Below are 18,112 nucleotides of genomic sequence, written 5' to 3'. Positions count from 1 at the left end.
GTTTAATTCGGTATGTTTGTCTCGAAGCAATATTTGGCAACTATTTTACCTCACCCCCTTGTCGATTGTCTCCCTCGTGTTCTAAATGACAACATCCTGTGCACATCATCGAACTATCCCCAATCCCCATCCCCGTGGAATGGCATACCACGTGCCATTACTCGATGCACCATTATGCATATTGCGCACATAACAAGTGTATAGCAAGCCTCTGCACGATATTCGCCATGTCGATTTATGTTAGAACACTTTAGCTCTGAAGTTTGAAACGATGCCCCTGTCAAGGGATCAATATTACAATGTTACAGTCAATTACAACTATAATCAGTGTTACTATTACTTATCATTAAAATGATATATTTTGATGTTTACCAAAAATCCGGATTACTATTATCAGTTTAGTGATTATGATATGTCTATATTGCAATATTTGTCTTTATAATAAAAAATTAAAATGTAAATATGTTAAAAATATATTAAAATATAAAAGGCTCAAAGAACGCATTCTCTATTTAAATTGTAATATATATTATAGAGATGATATAATTATATTGTAACCAATAGAGATTTAGGGACTTTAAACTGCTTAGTAATCTAATTGTTAAAAAGTCATTTGAATTATAATACATAATATAGTTTGTCTATAAATACTGCATATAAATGCGTATAACTATAATGTAGCATTAGCTCTTGTGTATAATAATAATATTAATATTTATACAATTATATTCTGCTTATTATTTATGAATAGAAGACTGGAACAATCAATTTAGAGATCCAAATAATGCATCATCGATTGTTTATTAATTGTATCAATCATTTATTAATAATTAATTTATAATATAATGCAAACAAATAAGGCATTGATATATCTTGTTATAATTTTATTATTTATATATATATATATATATATATATATATATATTATATTATAAATTGTATAGATATAACTTATATATAATTTATTTTATAATTAGGAGGATATTTTTTAATAGTGACGAGACGAATTAACAGACGTTCGATTTTTCTCATTTTTGGAGCATATTCATATTACATTTTTATCGCCGATAAAACCCTCCCATTGGGTACACCTTGACGTGGTGGGAGGGCTCAGTACCTGGAAGGTTTCTCCTGAAGGGGAAGCTAAGTACCCAAACAGTTTCCGATTGATATCGTTTTTCGCGTTTTAATCGGGATTCGGGGAATACCGTAAAGTATCGCAAGTCCGCTTTTGTTATGTCTTAATTTTTATATCGAAAATGTGCAAGGACTTGCACGTTCGAGTTCGGGAGTGTCGACCAAAGTATCGCGCGTGTGACTTGAACGATTTTGAAGGAGACCCTAAGGATCAACCCTAGGAGAGACATCGGGCATCGATGGAGCAATGTTGGGGTGAGTAATTTATTATTTATATACTAGTTGAATATTATTCGCGTATCCGCAAAACTTGAATTACATGATTAATCGCGTAATTTGATTTATTTATTTTAATAATTAAAAAAAAAGAAAATTGGAGAAAAAAAACTTTTTATATAAAAGCTATAATTCTGTAAAAGTTTCTATTTAAAAAGAAGTAGGATTTTTTTAGCATTTATAAAACTAGTCCATAAAATATTTATTTATTATACCCATCGAATATAAAATATAAAACGTGCAATAATTAAAATTGACAACAATTAATTATTTTTGACGCTACTACAATTTGGGTTTTTTATTTGTATGTTACAGATCAACGTAGCCGTCAACTCCACCGTTTGCGCATCGATCATTTGTGAGTTGAGAGAAAATTTTATAAAAAGTATAAAAAGTAATTTTATAAAAAGTATAAAAAACGTCAAGTACATACAAGTATTTAAAATTTTTGTTATTTAAACTTTCATTTGTTGTATACAAATTTAGCTAGTCTCTTTATCTAACTTTTTGTGCTTGGTATGTTTTTTATATTTTTAAAAAAGTTATTTTATCTTGTGAAAGAAAGATGACGATATCAAGATAATTGTTTATCGGGATATTTTTCTGTGATAAACATAATGATCATTATAAAATCATGACAGTTATTTATCTAATAAATGAGTAACTATTTGAAGCAATAAATTATTTATTGCACAGATAGCTAAAAATAAAAATGAAGGAAATGATAAAACACTTTGATAAAAATAGATTTAGTTTTATAACGGAATGGTAACAAATTTATCGTGTTATTAATAAACTCCATTGCGTGAGAAAAATCGTGTAGCGTGGCACAAAAACATCGAAGCAGAAAGATAGCTCAGCTCCTTTGTAATATTTATCGTAAGAAACTAGCTTAAATATCGCTATCTGCTTCCAGTCACTTGTCATTTCCTTTTTTCTCTGTTTCTATTTTTTCTTTTCTTCAGCTTTCTTTCACTCGTGATACAATTTTTTTCAAAATTAGTATCAAATCAAAGACGATTATTTCTAAAATAAACGCACGTATTTATTATGTCATTTTCTAATTACTTTTTTTATTGCATGAAATGATTAATTCAAGTTTATAAATTTTAAATTATTTTAATAATTATTAATTTTTATTATTTCAATTAATAATTTTAATTATTTTATTTAATTATTTTGTTACACATATAAATATTTATATTATTTATACACTATTTTGTCCTCACGGAAAATGCATTTTCAAATAATATTTTATCTATAAGCGAAATATTAGTTAAATGATTAAATCTGAACAATCTGCATTTGAAATATGTCACCGCTGAGCTTCTACTGGCAATATTCTCATCTCCAATATGAATTATAATTGTCTTTTAATCCACGAAATTTAAATCGTAAAATATGAGATTTGAAGTTTCTATTGCGATATTTTATCGACAATATAGTTTTACATTGTCGACTACCTTACGCGATATCGATTCACGAAGAGACATCTGTTTGACTATATATCTCGCGTAACATTTGACCTTTCGGTCTATATTACAAATTACACCATGTGTTGTTGGACGAACACAGGTTTTATACGATCTTAATCTTTTCATTTATCAAGTATATACGTCTGCTTTATCTACCTCGGATACTATCCTTAATGAATGTTTTCTAGACCATTACTGCATTACGCGCATCACTTTGATAAGATATGGCATGATCGTGTGTTTAAGTGCTATGCAAGGGATTTAAGTTAGAATGCACTGTATCGCGCGCGAATCTCTCATAAATTTCACTCCATTATTCAAAAGCTTCTAATAACGCAGTTGCGTATATGTACATATGTAGCTTGTATAGATGTTTACGAGAGAGAACCGTTCTCACGTGCACCGCTATTATTTTCGAGATAAATGATCTACAGACTATTTATACAAATCCCTTTCCCCACGAAGGTCATACGAAGTTTCGCATATCAATTTCGCATAAGCACGCGGCGCGGAAACACATCGCGTGGAAAATTTTAATCTTTCCTTTGGTTAAAAGGAGGGACAGCGCGGCTCGCGTTTCCTTCCCGTGTAACTCTTTGTCCCCCTATGAATATTTATGATCGCGAAAAAAGTTTCTTCCTCGCCACGAGAGTGGACCATGTTTCAAAGATAAAAGTTTCGGAGGGAGCCTCGTCTAGGAGACCCCTTTTCACTTAATATCTCTGTGTCATGACGATGTAAAATACGAGAAAAAAAAGTGACCCAACCACAGCTCCCTTAGCTCGCGAATAGCCGCTAAGACCGCGGTCAAACATGAACACTAGGTTTTTACGATGAACGTCCTTAACCTCGTATCGCTTTATAGTTTTTTATTACGCGCGCCAGGATGACGTTGTAAAATAACGATCGCGGAGGCTTGCATATTGTTGGAATATATTATTGCGCCGTTTCTGCGCGAATATCGGATAACGCGAGGGGAGGAGTCCTTTATTTTGAAATTATCGACCTAAAAATCATTAGCGGAACCATTTTTTGCGATCCGAGATTGGTGGAGAAGTATTAAGCTGCAAACAAATTTTAGGTCAGCTCGTATTACGCTAATTGGTTGTAAGAGCAGACGTTTAATTTAAGATGTAGCGGGGCCTCGGAATTTCATGCGATTGATTTGATTAGCGGGACGAGATTACCGGTTGCTCGGTCAGTTATCGTGACTCGGCCGTTACGTATAGTCGTCCTAATTCCGACATTGTACGGAGAAAGTGCCGTATATTGGTGTAGTTTACGATAGTGCAACAGGCAAGTTTAAACGAGATTTAAAAAAATAAATAGAAAAAAAAAGGAAAACCGAACGTACATACAAACTATTGTGTTGTCTTAATAATCGTTTGGCTTCAATACTCGGTTTCGTGTGTCCCGAGCACACTCTTCCAATATTTTGCACGTTTAACCCTTTCGGATGTTACCCGAGGTAATTGGTGTCCTCAACCACAAATGAACACTCACCGCCAATTCTTCTCTTCTCTTTATCGCTTTTCATCTCTATTCGCTATAATTGACAACTATAATCTAAAGAGCACGTACTTTTCGCTGAATTGTTCATTTCGCAGAAGCGAGGTCGAATTTTGTGCAATTATATTGTCAATTGCGATATTATTCGTGTTATCAAGTCTTCGTGCTCGTGTATCGAGGGATAATAAAATTATTTCGTGGCAATTTTGATACAATATTTGGAGTAATATTTGAAACAGTAATGAAATAATTATTTACATCGGATTAAAATATTTAAATAAATATATTTAAAAGAACTGATTAAAAAACATAATAATTTCGTCAAAATTTAACGCTTTCACGGCATTTTATGCCAAATATAATTTCTCGCAGATTTTACGCCAGACATTTTGATAAATGTAATGAATAAATTAATGCATAAATTTTTTATATTCGATATAATTTCGCTGCATTTATTACATAATGAATAAAGATATGGTATTTCGTTAATGATGGCCTTTTAGGTATCACGGTAACAGAATATTAACTTAAATTTTATCTATTGCGGCGGTTAACAAGATGGCTTCCTTTCATGTCAATGCCAAATGCGCGTTCAAATGATAGGATCGGAGCTTCGTTTGACACAGGAACCGCACGCACTGTCGCTTCTCGGTACCGGGCCTCGAATGAAGTTTCATTAGATCAAACAGAATGTCGGGTCACTTTCGAATATAACGTTACAAAGCTTCCAGATACAGGTGTTGTACAGAAAATGCGAATGAGTCAGGGAGAAGGAGATAAAGAGAATAAAGCTGTCTCTCTAAATAAATTTTTGGTAGTTTGTATTAAAATTAAAAAGTATTAGAGATGTATATAAAGACTATTAAAATTATTTTTTTTTTAACAATGTGTATTGTTTATGCTGCAAAATCCTCTTCCGAGTGTAATTCGATTTAAAATAATGCGATCTCAAATATTATGATAAATCTCAAATAAAATGCCATTTTTTAGAAGCCGAAGGGAAAAGGGGAAAAACGAGCAATGATCCTAAATATAGGGCCGATATTACATCACTGCATCATCCTTATTCTAAATTGCAGTTGTGAGAACAGAAAAGCGGGCACGTATAGGATTGGCACGTATTCTCTACAAATTACCGATCTTTAACGACTGACATGGATTCCTTCGCTCGTTCGCAATTCTGACAGCGAGAAATTCACTCGCATTTGACGAAAGAAGTAATGTGAAAGTCTCTTGGGGTATCTACCCACACATGCGCAATTGTATGTGCAATTCCAACGCTAAGGAAGCGATTTATTATTCACGCCGCGGATATTTCGGAGGATTGTCGATATCTCGTTTGATTTTCTCAGGGGTACTATTATTCCTCCAGCGCGTGAAATATTTTTATCGAGAATATTAAAAAGCCTCTTCTATATTTTCGAGGGGTTGCTTCAAATAAAAAAGAATACGTGTGACCTTCACGGGCAAGGTGTTACTTCTAAAAAACGCATGTAACACGCGCGCGCATTATCGGAATTACTAATCGGAATAATGAAAGTCTTCGTGAAAACTATCTCTGGTCGTCCACTGAGGTAGAAAAACAAAATTAGATTGATGTAAAGTACGCGCTTGACGTGCATTTTTAATATGAATTTTTTCGCAAATGTATTCCCTTATTAATACGATGCTATGTCACTGGTGACAAACTCGGCGCACTCGAGTAATTATTATTATATGAAAAACATTCGTTGATATAAAAAGAGAGATATGACGCCCGATATCCCCTGCGAAATAATGATCGTGTATAAATACGAGGGAAATCGCGAATGTACTGTTTATTATACTTGGTTCATTTGTCACGCGAGGGAAAATTTACTGCAGTGTACACATCGCGCCAAGATTGTTCTGTGTTCGATAGAGCTCGCGAAAATGCTATTTATAAAGTTATGGAAACGAACGAACGGAATTGAGGGATTTATCAATCCGAAAGCGATAACGAGGTAAATCCTGCAACGAGCTCTCGTAAAAGTTCTCTCTTTCTCTCTTTCGCCTTGTCTGTGTGCGTTGGGTGCAAAGCTTCTGGAGTTTCCAAATTAAATATCGCGGTTCGCATGATAAACCAGGTGGCGGGAAATGATGTTATTTCATTGTCATCGAGTAGATCGAGTCGAGTTTTTAAGTGTACTTTGAAAATTTGTATAATAAACTTTTAGGGAATTAAGAAGCATTCCACTTTTTCTGCAGACTATAATAAACTTTTTATACGTTTTTTTATATTTGCATATTAACGAGATTATATCGTTCGGTATATTTGAGGTGGAGCGAATCGGGTAAGATACTAGAAAATTAAAAAGTATAATTGCGTAAAAGATAATTTTTAATAAACTACATTTTGTTTAAATATTATTATTCGAATGAAGGTTATAATTGCATGTTAATCCAATTTTAAGCAATTTTATTATCCTACATCGTACAAATAAATTACTTTTTTTTTTCGACAACATGTGTTTACCACGACGATGTTGAATAATCAAAGTGTCTATTAACTTCGTTAACTTAATTTATTTCAAAGACCCTCATTAAAATAATAATAGCACTACGAGAATTTGATGATGCGCATCATGACAAGATTATCTCTTTCCAAGCGCACTTCCCGAGGAGAATATTTAAAATTCATAAGGCCGAAACTCTCTTTTCATAATAAGAACGAAAATTTGCTAAATTAATTCTTCAAAGAACAACATCTCTCTTGCGCGTTTCTAGTGGGAATAAACATAATTACGGTCTCGCGATGCAATTTTTAATAGAGCACTCTTACTTAAATATAAATATGTCAATTATTGACGCGTTTAACGCAGAATTCTCTCGGTAATTGCGGGCAAATGACGGCGCGTAAGTCGTAACCTTTGGCATTAATTAAAAGAAAAGTCTCTCGAGCGCGAAGCATTTTGGTGGAGTAATCATTCTTATCGGATCGTCGCGAAATTGAAATCGAAATCGAAATCATCGTCGTTACATATTTGCCTATGCCACACTTGATAATGGTGCGCGAGGGAAATTCAAATATCATCGAGCGGTTTCGTCGCTTCATACATAAAATATCAGCAGACGGCGATGTGCGCCGTTGCCAATGTAATACATCAAAGTCGAATCGAGTCTCCGTCGGTTTAAGAGAATTAACTTCTCTCTCTCTACACTCGCCATTTCGACAAATAGATTAAACGTCGCGAGTCAACGAGGGATACATGTGTACGTTCGTGCGCGTAATATCGCGCTTCTCCACGTCCGATAGCGACGGAATAAACTTCCTTGATCCCCAAATAAGGGAATGCTTGCGTAAATAATACCTTCCTGAATACCGTTCAAACAGAACAATCGCATCTCGAGTAATGGAGCGCGCCGTTATTGTCGTTCACCGCAAGTTTGATCGCTGAAACGCGAGTTCGTCAGTTTGACTCAGTCAAGAAGAGAGAGAATTTCGAGACTCGCAATCTCCTCTCCGAATCCTGGAGCTGCGCTAAGTGTATTCATGACACTTTCGCATCCTGTTTGCCGATGCGAAGACGTTTTCACGGAACTGCTCGCGTGCGGAACGAGATTTCTCCTGCCATACGCCAGACATCCTGCACGAGGATCTCCGCGTTCGAAGGAAGTTTAAAAGTGCAACTCTTCGGATTTGAGTATGACGTGACTCTTCAGACATACAAATCCCTTCCTCGGCGAATTTTCAAAATGCTAGTTCGACGACGCTAAGAATTCGAGCAACTTTCGCCTTTCTGGACAATTTCAATGCGTAAGCAAATTTTATATACTTTCTAAAACTAAATTAGTGAAAATATTATCGATTAGAAGAGTGACGAAATTTCATCGAAAATCAATAAGTATTTCATTGATAACTAGGCTTTAGTTTTTAATATTAGGCAACAGTAAAATGTCAAAGAAGAATAAAAAATTTCATTGAAAATACATTTTTCATTTTATCTTTATGATTATGGTAATAAAATTCCATTGAAAAATCAATCATTATCAAACTATCAAATTAATGCTGCTCAGTGACATTTTATTGTTTGCTTATACTTGAAATTAAAATCGCTTATCAATGATAATATACCGATTCCATTTAAGAGAACATGCAGCTACTTTGTATGCTGTGCGAGATCTTACGGGAACTTGCTTAGTTAGTGCGATTGAGAATGTAATTTAAGCGTGACAGTGAATCTAATTAAAATTTATAACGTTTTAAAATGGAATTTGTATATAAGTCTTACGATACGTAGCTCGTATAATTTTTATTATGTTTTCCAGTTACTCGTTTTTTTCATTGATTACACCCGCGATGTGGAAAATGCGATGCGCTGATTCCGCCACATAAATGTTACCTACAAGCGGAAATTTATCGCATTCACGTCAAGATTTGATAAACCGGAATACAATCCGAATTATGTGCTCGAAATCCTATCTGAGATATTGTGCAATAGTATGTCAAGTCTCTGGAGACGACCTCGGCAAATGTGCGACAATCTTCTGTCAACCTGTTTTCTATAGTCGCTGACGAAGTTTGAAATCTTTATTGCGTTTTCCATTGTAATTTTTATGCGATGTGAAAAAATTGCGATCATAAACTGCTGAAAAATCTCAATCAAAGGAACGATACCCATTTTTTGTACGTTGTAAATTTTCGATTTAAATCTGCATAACAAAAATTTGCGACTGATTTTTTCGAAAGAGAAATTTTCTTTTTTCAGAAAAATTGTTCACTCGTGTATAACTGGAAAAAGGTCGGTGCCTCGATATTTGAACGTGACGTTGAAATAAAGATCCAAAATACAAGGGAACGTACATACGTAGCGGTCGCTCTTATTAATTACGTTAATTGAACCCGTGATTTCGCAAAAAGTGGAATAGTACAAGCGTAAAGGACAAGCGTCCTTGTCCGGCGGGCAAAAGGAGAAAAGAAGGGTAGGGCGAATGTTAATTAAGCGCACGAGGATCTTTTTTCCTCTGCGGAATTTTCAATCCCCCGTCAGAGTTCGCGATCGTTATCCTTCCAACATTTCGGCATTATAAGGGAAACAACGGTCGGTGAAGTTCAGGCGACGCTCCTAATGCATTATCGATCCTAATAATGGATCGTAAACTCGGTCAGAGTCATCTCCTCCCCCTCGCGCTCTCTTTCTCTTCTTAAAGACATTGTGATAGTCAAACAGTGCAAATAAAGAGTAAAACGCGACGCCCCGAGGATGCTCCGTTTTCTTTTTATAATGGCATCACATCCGCCCATATCATCTCTCTCTCTCTCTTTTTTTCTCTCCCTCACTTCCTTTCGCCTTCACGGGATATCACGTATCGGTACGAACCGACCGCACGGCTCGCGATCGATAACGGAATTTTCTAAGATAAACTTTAAGCCCTTTCAGAAGCATGGCACGGCGATTTAATAACTTTCAACCCGATAAGTCTACGACGCCGAACCGCCGCCGCGCCCGTCTAATGATTTTTCTCCGTAGCTTGCCTCCGTGGCTTCCATTTTACTCTTACGGCGAATATCGCTGCAATTCCGTCGCGAGCTTTTTCATATTTTCCCTCAGACATCCCGAACCTGTCCTCTCTTTTTTTTTCCTCGCGTCACACATCCCCGCTAATACGCGCAATTTATCCGTCGTCACTCGTGCAATCCTCTTTAATGATCGCATCGCAGATATCCCGCTACAGTTTAACGCGCGCGTTGCGGATTAGCGGTTAATTAAAAGTATACTATTGTGGCCCGAAAAGTCTCCCGTTGATAATTCACTCCAGCGATATTTGCAGTGTCGACAGAAAAAAATACAGTGCATACCAAAAGCAATTACCGCAGTAGCGGTTATTGGCTCGCCTATCGCTGCTAAGGGAGGCATAAAACCGAGATGCTCGGGGAGGGAGCGAGATTCTTGTTGTATTTATATCCGGTACACACAATATATGCATATTAGTTTTTTTGAAAACTTAGGAAAAAATTATATAAATCGAATCCGTGAGATAAGCCGAGTTTGGAATTTTAAGGCGCAAGACGCATTAATCAATTTCGCAGATGACGGAAAAGGAGTTTTAGGAGATTACTTATTTGACGGATGCAACGCGAAAGAAGCAAAGCAAAAGCGCATTCGTACACAGAAAAAAAAAGACATTCTTGTTTTGAAAATATCTTTAGTTTTAACATGAAAATCTTGAAATGAGATTATATTGCGTTAATTAAAGAAAAATATAATTGCTTGCTTGAATGAAGCCATTTTATATAATTCAATCAAGAAAAATATATTCTTATGATTTAAGATTTAATTTTCTTGGGTGGAAAGGAAACAATGTGTTAAACAGAAAATAACATTTTTAAATCAAAGATTATAATTTTCTTAAAGTGGAATTAAATAATTATATATTCTTGAGATGACGATTATAATATTGAAATAAGACTATAATATTGTTGAAATTTAAAATTATTAAATTCTCCTAAGAAGATTATAAATTATTGCATATATACGAAACAATGAATACGTTAATTTAAGTATATAAGTTTTGATTTGACACTTATTTTTTTTCTGTGTAGCAATCTTTGAGAGATGTACGCGTAATGCATACGTAATTAGATCGTATCCCCGATTCCCAGCTCTCATTACGAATATATCGGGCAATATCGAAATGATGTACTTTTCGATACGATTTCGATAATGTAGTTTCGATATATATTAACCGTAATCGCGCTAATCAATATTGCGGATTAATCGTTTATAACCGCGCATACTAGCGATACCGCGATCGGTATATTGCATTGGACCGAATGCAAAATTTTACTCGCGTTGCCTTCCCTCCTCCCCTTTTCGATAAATCTTCATAACGTTGCAGGGCTTACGAATAATTTTGCACTTAATACGAGATGCGCGGTTAGAATTGATACTAAAAAATATGTATACTATGCTCATCGCGTGCGATTACGTGTACATCGTGTAATTTAACTAATTCGTAATTAGGATGGCGGAAATGAAGGAGAGATAGAATAATGTCCTTCAAAACAACATTAATTGTCCAACACTAATTGTCGCGCGTTCATCTATTTGGAACGTGGTATACGTTTAATTGATTATCAATTAAAATTATAATTTATCTACATTTTATCAATATTGTGTGTTAATTAATCAATTATCAGTTTCAACATGTACGTTGATTACGTGATGCAACGTCGACGATGTAACGAGATGATTAATCGCATCTACGTTCAGCGAGTTTACAATTCTAAGGAATAAAATTACGCGTCGTCAACGTATGCGCGATCACATTTTGCGATAAATATGGAATATTTGAAGAATACGCGAGCAAGATTTTGAGAGATGTATCAATGTACCGTTCTACATCGAGCTTCGTGATTCCAGACTCGGATTACGGGACCACTTGGATAATCCGTACGACGTTTCAATCGTCACTGTAATCGGACTATTCACATCGCCCGATCACAATTTAACCGCTAATGCTCGTTTGTCAGTCAGGGACGAGATATTCCGCAGATCCGGCGAGTGCACATCGTCGACCACTTCCGATGACAAAAGTGATTTGTATCGCGTTTGAATAAATCGTTGTGAATGTGACGTAACACGTATTGCGTCATGCCATATTGAATTGATTTAACGCATTTAATTAACGCTACATTTTAATTAGCACGACGATCGAAGGCGCACAGGCGCGCCCTTATTTATGGTCATCGCGAGGTATTTATTTATATTGGTATCAGAGCCTTGCGATCTTCACGAAATCACGATCTTCGCGAGACGACCTTATATCCTTGGAGAAAATTGCATAGTGTAAATACTTGATGACGTAACGGAAAGGCGTCAGTTACTCAAAGTTGGGAAGGATCATGATACGAGAATATCGTGGCAACGAAAATCTGGCCATGAATTCCGCCGACTCGTTGTTACAACGTGTTGTTGAAAACGTCGAGTGAGAGCCGCGGCATCAGCGGTGTATTCAAATGACGTAATATATAATGAGACTTTGAGTGATCGTAAGTTTGCGTAGACTCTCTCATAAGCACGGAACAACGAGACGGATATATAAGATGCGCGAAGAGCGAGAATAAACGGCGTTACTCGAAAGTAACTTCTCATTTTGACTTCTAACCTGTAGCTAAAATCAACTCGCGTAACTCGCCTTCATAACTTTAAAGTTATTAAATCCAAGACAGGATATATATATATATTTTTCTTAGTAATTAATTTCCGCTTTAGATTTCCTAAAAAAAAGTAAAACTCGGTTTATCATCAAAGAATTATTAGAGTCTCGATGTTTTTCTTGAAAGTAAATCTCTCTTTAAAAGTGCTCTCCTGGAGGAAGTATCTCTTTGAGAGGAGGGTTCTTTAAGGAATAAATCTTCGCTTCGATTTCGCGAAGAGTTAATTTTGGAAGATATTCCACGCGGATGAAAATATCGCGGAAAAAAAAATTTTTTCGCGCGGAGGCTGTTTGACGAGACGCGTCGACGCGTAAAATCCCCGGCAAACGCGAGATTGCGTAAAGCCCGGCACGCGCGATAACAATTGAACGAGATCGATCCGACTCCGTGGTAGTAAATGTATCTAATTCGCACGCAGGCGAGGATAAAAGTCCTCTCGCATCGAGTTCCCACGTGGATTTATGGCGATTCTGTCGGCGATCCGGAAGTCTCGTGCATATTTCCATGGGCAATGCGTGCCTCTTATGCGATATCGATCCGCGCGTGTCACGCAGTTTCCGGAGGGGAGAAGTGGACGGAGACAAATCGAATCAGGGATAGGAGGGATTCGGCCGTAATATCGTTGAAAGCCCCGTCTTTTCGCGTTTACGCGAAACGCATCGGCGGATTTCGCACATTCGCGAATCGATCCCTCCTCGAATTCTGCTCGCGCGACAAGTGACAATTGTGGCGACAAGTGCACCGAAAAAATTGTATTCTTAACTTAAAAATATGCCACTTATCTTTAGAATATATACCACTAAAATACGCGCCAAGAGGATCCTCTTAAGTTAAGAGGAAAATCTTCTAAAGAGATGTTCTAAAGACACAGAGAAAAATATTTCTTTAGATTTAATAAATTTTGCTGAAGTCAAATAAATTTAATTATTGCTCTAAAAGTTTTTTTCCGCCTAATTTCAAATAATCTGTTTAATATTCTGAATCCTAACAAGAAATCCAGATTATTAAATAAATTATTTTAAATTCAGGTTGAAATTAAACTGATGAACAGTGATGTCAGAAAGAGGATACGGCTCAAATGCATACAGAGAACCTGTGTGTGAGCAGCGTCCTCTCTTTCGCACCACTGCTAAGGGAAAAAAATATACTTTAGATCTCACGTTAATACAAGTCCTATATACATTTCATGATAAATATTGAATACGAGAAAAATTAAAAGTGGTAGCGGCAAATGAAGAAACACGTCGCGCACACGAAAATCGAGTTGCGGCGTAGAAGTTGCAAATTAAGAATATATTTTTATTCATTAAGAATATATTCTTATTTATTAAGAATATTTATTAAGAGGACTTATAAAGTATACATTTCAAGAATACAATTTTTTCGGTGTGAGATCACCATTAATGGTGATCTCACACCGAAAAAACAACACGATATAATCGTGTTATGAAGCTGCGCTATAAGTGCACGTTGCAATTTGTGACGCATCGTCGCGGAGATTTTCAATCTCCCCCTCTCTCTCTTCGATTATTACGAGTTATTCGATCCATCTATCGACGATTCTGAAGAAGGGATAACGATATTCGAGATTTCCAATACCGAATGTGCATCGTTACTCTATTAAGCTTAAACGCCGCTAATTCCATTCTTGGTCGGAATTAATCGGCTTTCTCGACGCGCCTGTAAAATATAATTGTTTCCACAGGCGAGAGCGCGTGTGTGGATTACGTATCTGCGTATCTTTCCGCGCCTCGGCCAGATGAGTCCCGACGATGCCGTCACGATAGGCAGAATGTATCGCGAATGTAATCCGTGGATTACTTAATCCGGGATTAGGGTTACGGGTCTCGCGGCGACAGTAATTAATGCGCTCCGACTCTAACGACGCGATATACCGTGCGTTTCCCTCCGAATGCATCGATCTGTGTGGGGCTCCCTATGTAAGGATCGTGCCGTGCCGTGCTTGAATCGCGTGACTCCGAAAATCAATTATGTCATTCATTATCCGGTTATCGGGACGCGCACAGATCGATGGAGTCAGGTGGACTGTCGCCTCGTTTGCTGGACTGTCTGAAATCGGTCTCTCTGATACGATTTCAGGAAAAAAAAATTGAATTTCGGGATTAAAAGTATCCTTGCGCAGTTTATTCTATAGATCGGATCGCGAATAATACGTTTGACGATTTAACTTGGCTTATCGAACCTCTCGTCTGACGGAGAATTATTATTCTGAATAGTAATGTACTCTTTCGCAATTCTAGATCGCGGTCGGGAATGGTCTCCCTTCCCTCCCCTCTCCGCCCTCTGTCCCCTTAGCGACAATCCACAATTCGTTTCACGTTTAATTAATCTCTCGGACGTCGAAGCGAACCCATGGTAAAGGTCGAGCGTCTAATTTAATTAATTACACGGTCCAAGGGACGGCTTATGCCATCTGGAATGCGAGAAAGGAAAGATTCGTACCGAGCGATGTTTCTCCAAGTGGTCTACGATTGGGGCGAACGCTCTCGAGATTAAGACGCCGCAAAGGAAATAGAACAGCTTCTTTTTTGCTCGTCGCCGAGGACGATAAACTGTAGTGTAAAACGATGAAGCTGCGAGTCGATTAGAATTATCGCGCAGAATTGTATGAAACCCGATTATCCATTCATCACCCATTCGCTTTCTCATCGTCGAAGAATAAATCCAGTGACGCGACATGGCGATAAATGTTAAACAGCAATCTCTAGAAGCGTAATGTGGGTGGTAAGCGCGCTATCGAAAGCGCTACAAATCGATTCTCGGGCACAAACAGATTAAACCTGTACAACCTCCTTCCGACAAAATTGGCGTCGCGCGCGCGCGCGCGAGCGTCGAATGGCTGGATTAACGGCCATTGCTCTTTCATAAGCCGATCGACTCTCGACAGAAATGACCCCCGCGAATTGCCTCGGCATTACGGTATAATAGAGCGCGGCGTGAAAGGAATTACTTGGCGAAAAAGCTCGCTTAAGGATATCGAATCGCTCGCGCGAGTCCATTCGTCCTCGTCCGCTGGACAAAAGGCAACCTCTTGCGTTGTCTTCTTTTTTTGTCCCGCGCGATTGGATTGTTAAAGCCGGTAAATTGCCGTAATTTCTTTTCCCTCTCCCTCCCCTATCATGTCGGAAAGATTAAACGCTAAGAGAGTCGTCCATCACGATCACCGATTTAACATTTACTCATTGGATATATCTGCGCCCAAATCCGTGTATATTAAAATCAATGGGAAAATTATCGGAAAGATCTCCCTTTCCATTTCGAGTGTGCAATCGCACGGAAATGGCGAGCATTTTAAAAGTCAGATTTTAACGATCCTCGCGTCGCTTCGACAGAATGTGTGGAAACATTTAAAAATATCACGATAAAGAATTAATTTAGAGAAAATTGATAGAAAATTTTCTTGTCTGAAATTGACATTCAGGGAATATTATCATAGAAAATCGAACAGACGTATGTGACTTGTAGGTACGTAAAAGACAGAAAAAGAAAGAAATTGAATGGATAACCCGTACAAACGAACAGAGTCTTTTTTTTACAGAAAAGATCTCTTGGTTCCCGTTGACTGTCGAATTTCCAGCTGCATGAATGCGAAACCCCGTCATGCAAATGAGATCGCGTTTCCGCGCGAGCGAATATCGATTTTGAAAACTTTGATCGATGCGCGCCAAAGAAATTCGATTAATACATTCAAAAATATTCGCCAACCTCGTCTCCGCAACGTTATGGAATATTTATGGAACTCTCAGGGTCCTTTTTATTAAATATCGCGGAGAAATCGGCATTAGCGTGAAAGAAAAAACACGTGCGTGCGTGGAAAAAGTTTCTCTCCCGACAGACGTACTTAACATTAATGTTTCATCAAAAGTAATCCCTTCGTTGATTTTTATATCTTTTTTCCGGCCCTCGGCAAGAAGAGGATTTTTTCTTTTGGCTCGTGTATAAAATTTTATTAAAAAATCCACCTAAGGCTTTATAGAGTCTGTCCTAATGACGCGGTTACACAGCTTTTTCCCTCTCGCGGTCAAGCACGCTCGAACCTTGAGATACGAGGATGCAAACGAGATCGAGAGCGAAATGATCGAGAGAGAAGGAGGAGAGGGAGACGACAACGAATTAATACGCTCGTTTATACGTAGAGTACCGTTCAAAGGTCAATCGTTTGCGCATGTTTCATGATACGTTTGCTCTTGAATTGACAGACCGAACGTGCAAGAGGGAGAAATAGAAATATATTTAAGAAGGAAGAAATATGACAATCCAATCTATGACAAACGTTGTATTTTCTAGTGCTGGATTTTCATTTCGATCATTTTCCCTAGAATAGTAATACTGTTTTCGACCTGGAATTACATGTGAATAAGTAAATTCGTTTGCGGATGAAATCATCACCTCGACCTCCGCGTTTTGCATTTCTCTCGGATCCTTGTAAAACTGCGCGCGTATTCCCCTCGTGTGCGTCCAATAATATATTCATGCACAACCCCCGAATTCCATCTAGCTCGTCTGCTCTCGGTAAAAATTGCAGCCCGATATGGAGGATTCGTGTCACGCTGTCACGGGCCACTGGCTGGCGAGTTGAGGAGAACATTTTTTTATTCCTCGAAAACCTGATCCAACTTTCGCCTAGCATCGATATTTAATTTTACGTAACGTGTGCGACGAAAATGCGCGTCCATCGCGCATTATTGTTGCGTTACACCGAAAAAAGGTAACAATGCACCATTGTGTACCGTTATGCAAATACTGCAATATTTCCAGCTGACGGAGGCTCCTCTCGAAAGGAAGAGGGCGGGGGTGAGAGGAGGGAAAAGGAAAGAGATTCCGCGAGCGATATATTCGCGTCCGCGTGGCCGATAAAATTGCAAATCACCCGGATGTTTAACCGCTTTATCTCTCATCGCGTCGATGAAACGAAGCAAAGAAGGCGGAATCGATTTCTCGTGAAATCGACTTTAGCAAAGCGTAGCCCGGCGCCGATATATTAATATTCGATGGGATCGCGAGAGAGCGGTTAGCCGTGGTATGCCTCGAAGGAGGTAAAATGGACCAACGCAGGGGCGGAAAATGCGCGTAGCTGCACCGAATAAGTCGCGTGCCACGAGAGTGAATTTTGTATTGGTGCATTTTGAATGGGGCAGACCCTCGCTTAAACGGCGGGTTTCGAAAGAATGCCTTTGAGGCGGTTCGCGCTCCTCGCTCAAAAGGATTCTCCCCGTCGCAAAATGCGATATTAAAATCGCACATATTCGTATCGAGTTTGCGAGAAACATGCCAGGGTAAAGAGAATCGCGCACGGAAATGTAATTTGCGATATTTTATTACGATTATCTCGCGTACAATGATTAATGTAATCCGATAGATACGCACGTGCACACTTGTATGTATGTATGAATAATGTTACATAATTAATAAAATCTCGGCATTGATACGATGTCAGATCTCTCTGCGAAGAAATCTAGCCAGATTTACATTTTCGCACGTGAGGTAATTATGTATAATAATAATGATAATAATT

General features: G+C 37.7%; 2 protein-coding genes across 5 annotated transcripts in view; one reads left to right on the top strand and one right to left on the bottom strand.

Annotated features, from left to right (window-relative positions):
- Positions 1 to 18,112, bottom strand: part of 5-ht7 (5-hydroxytryptamine receptor 7) — a 102,305-nt gene that overhangs the window by 78,672 nt on the left and 5,521 nt on the right. The window lies entirely within an intron of this gene.
- Positions 1,090 to 18,112, top strand: part of Crz (corazonin) — a 71,450-nt gene continuing 54,427 nt past the window's right edge. Inside the window, exons 1-2 of the mRNA XM_083094132.1 lie at positions 1,090 to 1,392; positions 1,729 to 1,771. The gene's annotated coding sequence lies outside the window, so the exon portion shown is untranslated. The remainder of the gene's footprint in view (positions 1,393 to 1,728; positions 1,772 to 18,112) is intronic.

The sequence above is a fragment of the Camponotus vicinus genome, unplaced genomic scaffold (assembly GCF_025532165.1).
Source record: "Camponotus vicinus isolate PSW18456_S1 unplaced genomic scaffold, iyCamVici1.0 SCAF_3, whole genome shotgun sequence".
Lineage (NCBI taxonomy): Eukaryota > Metazoa > Arthropoda > Insecta > Hymenoptera > Formicidae > Camponotus > Camponotus vicinus.
This window is presented reverse-complemented; position numbering and strand designations above follow the sequence as displayed.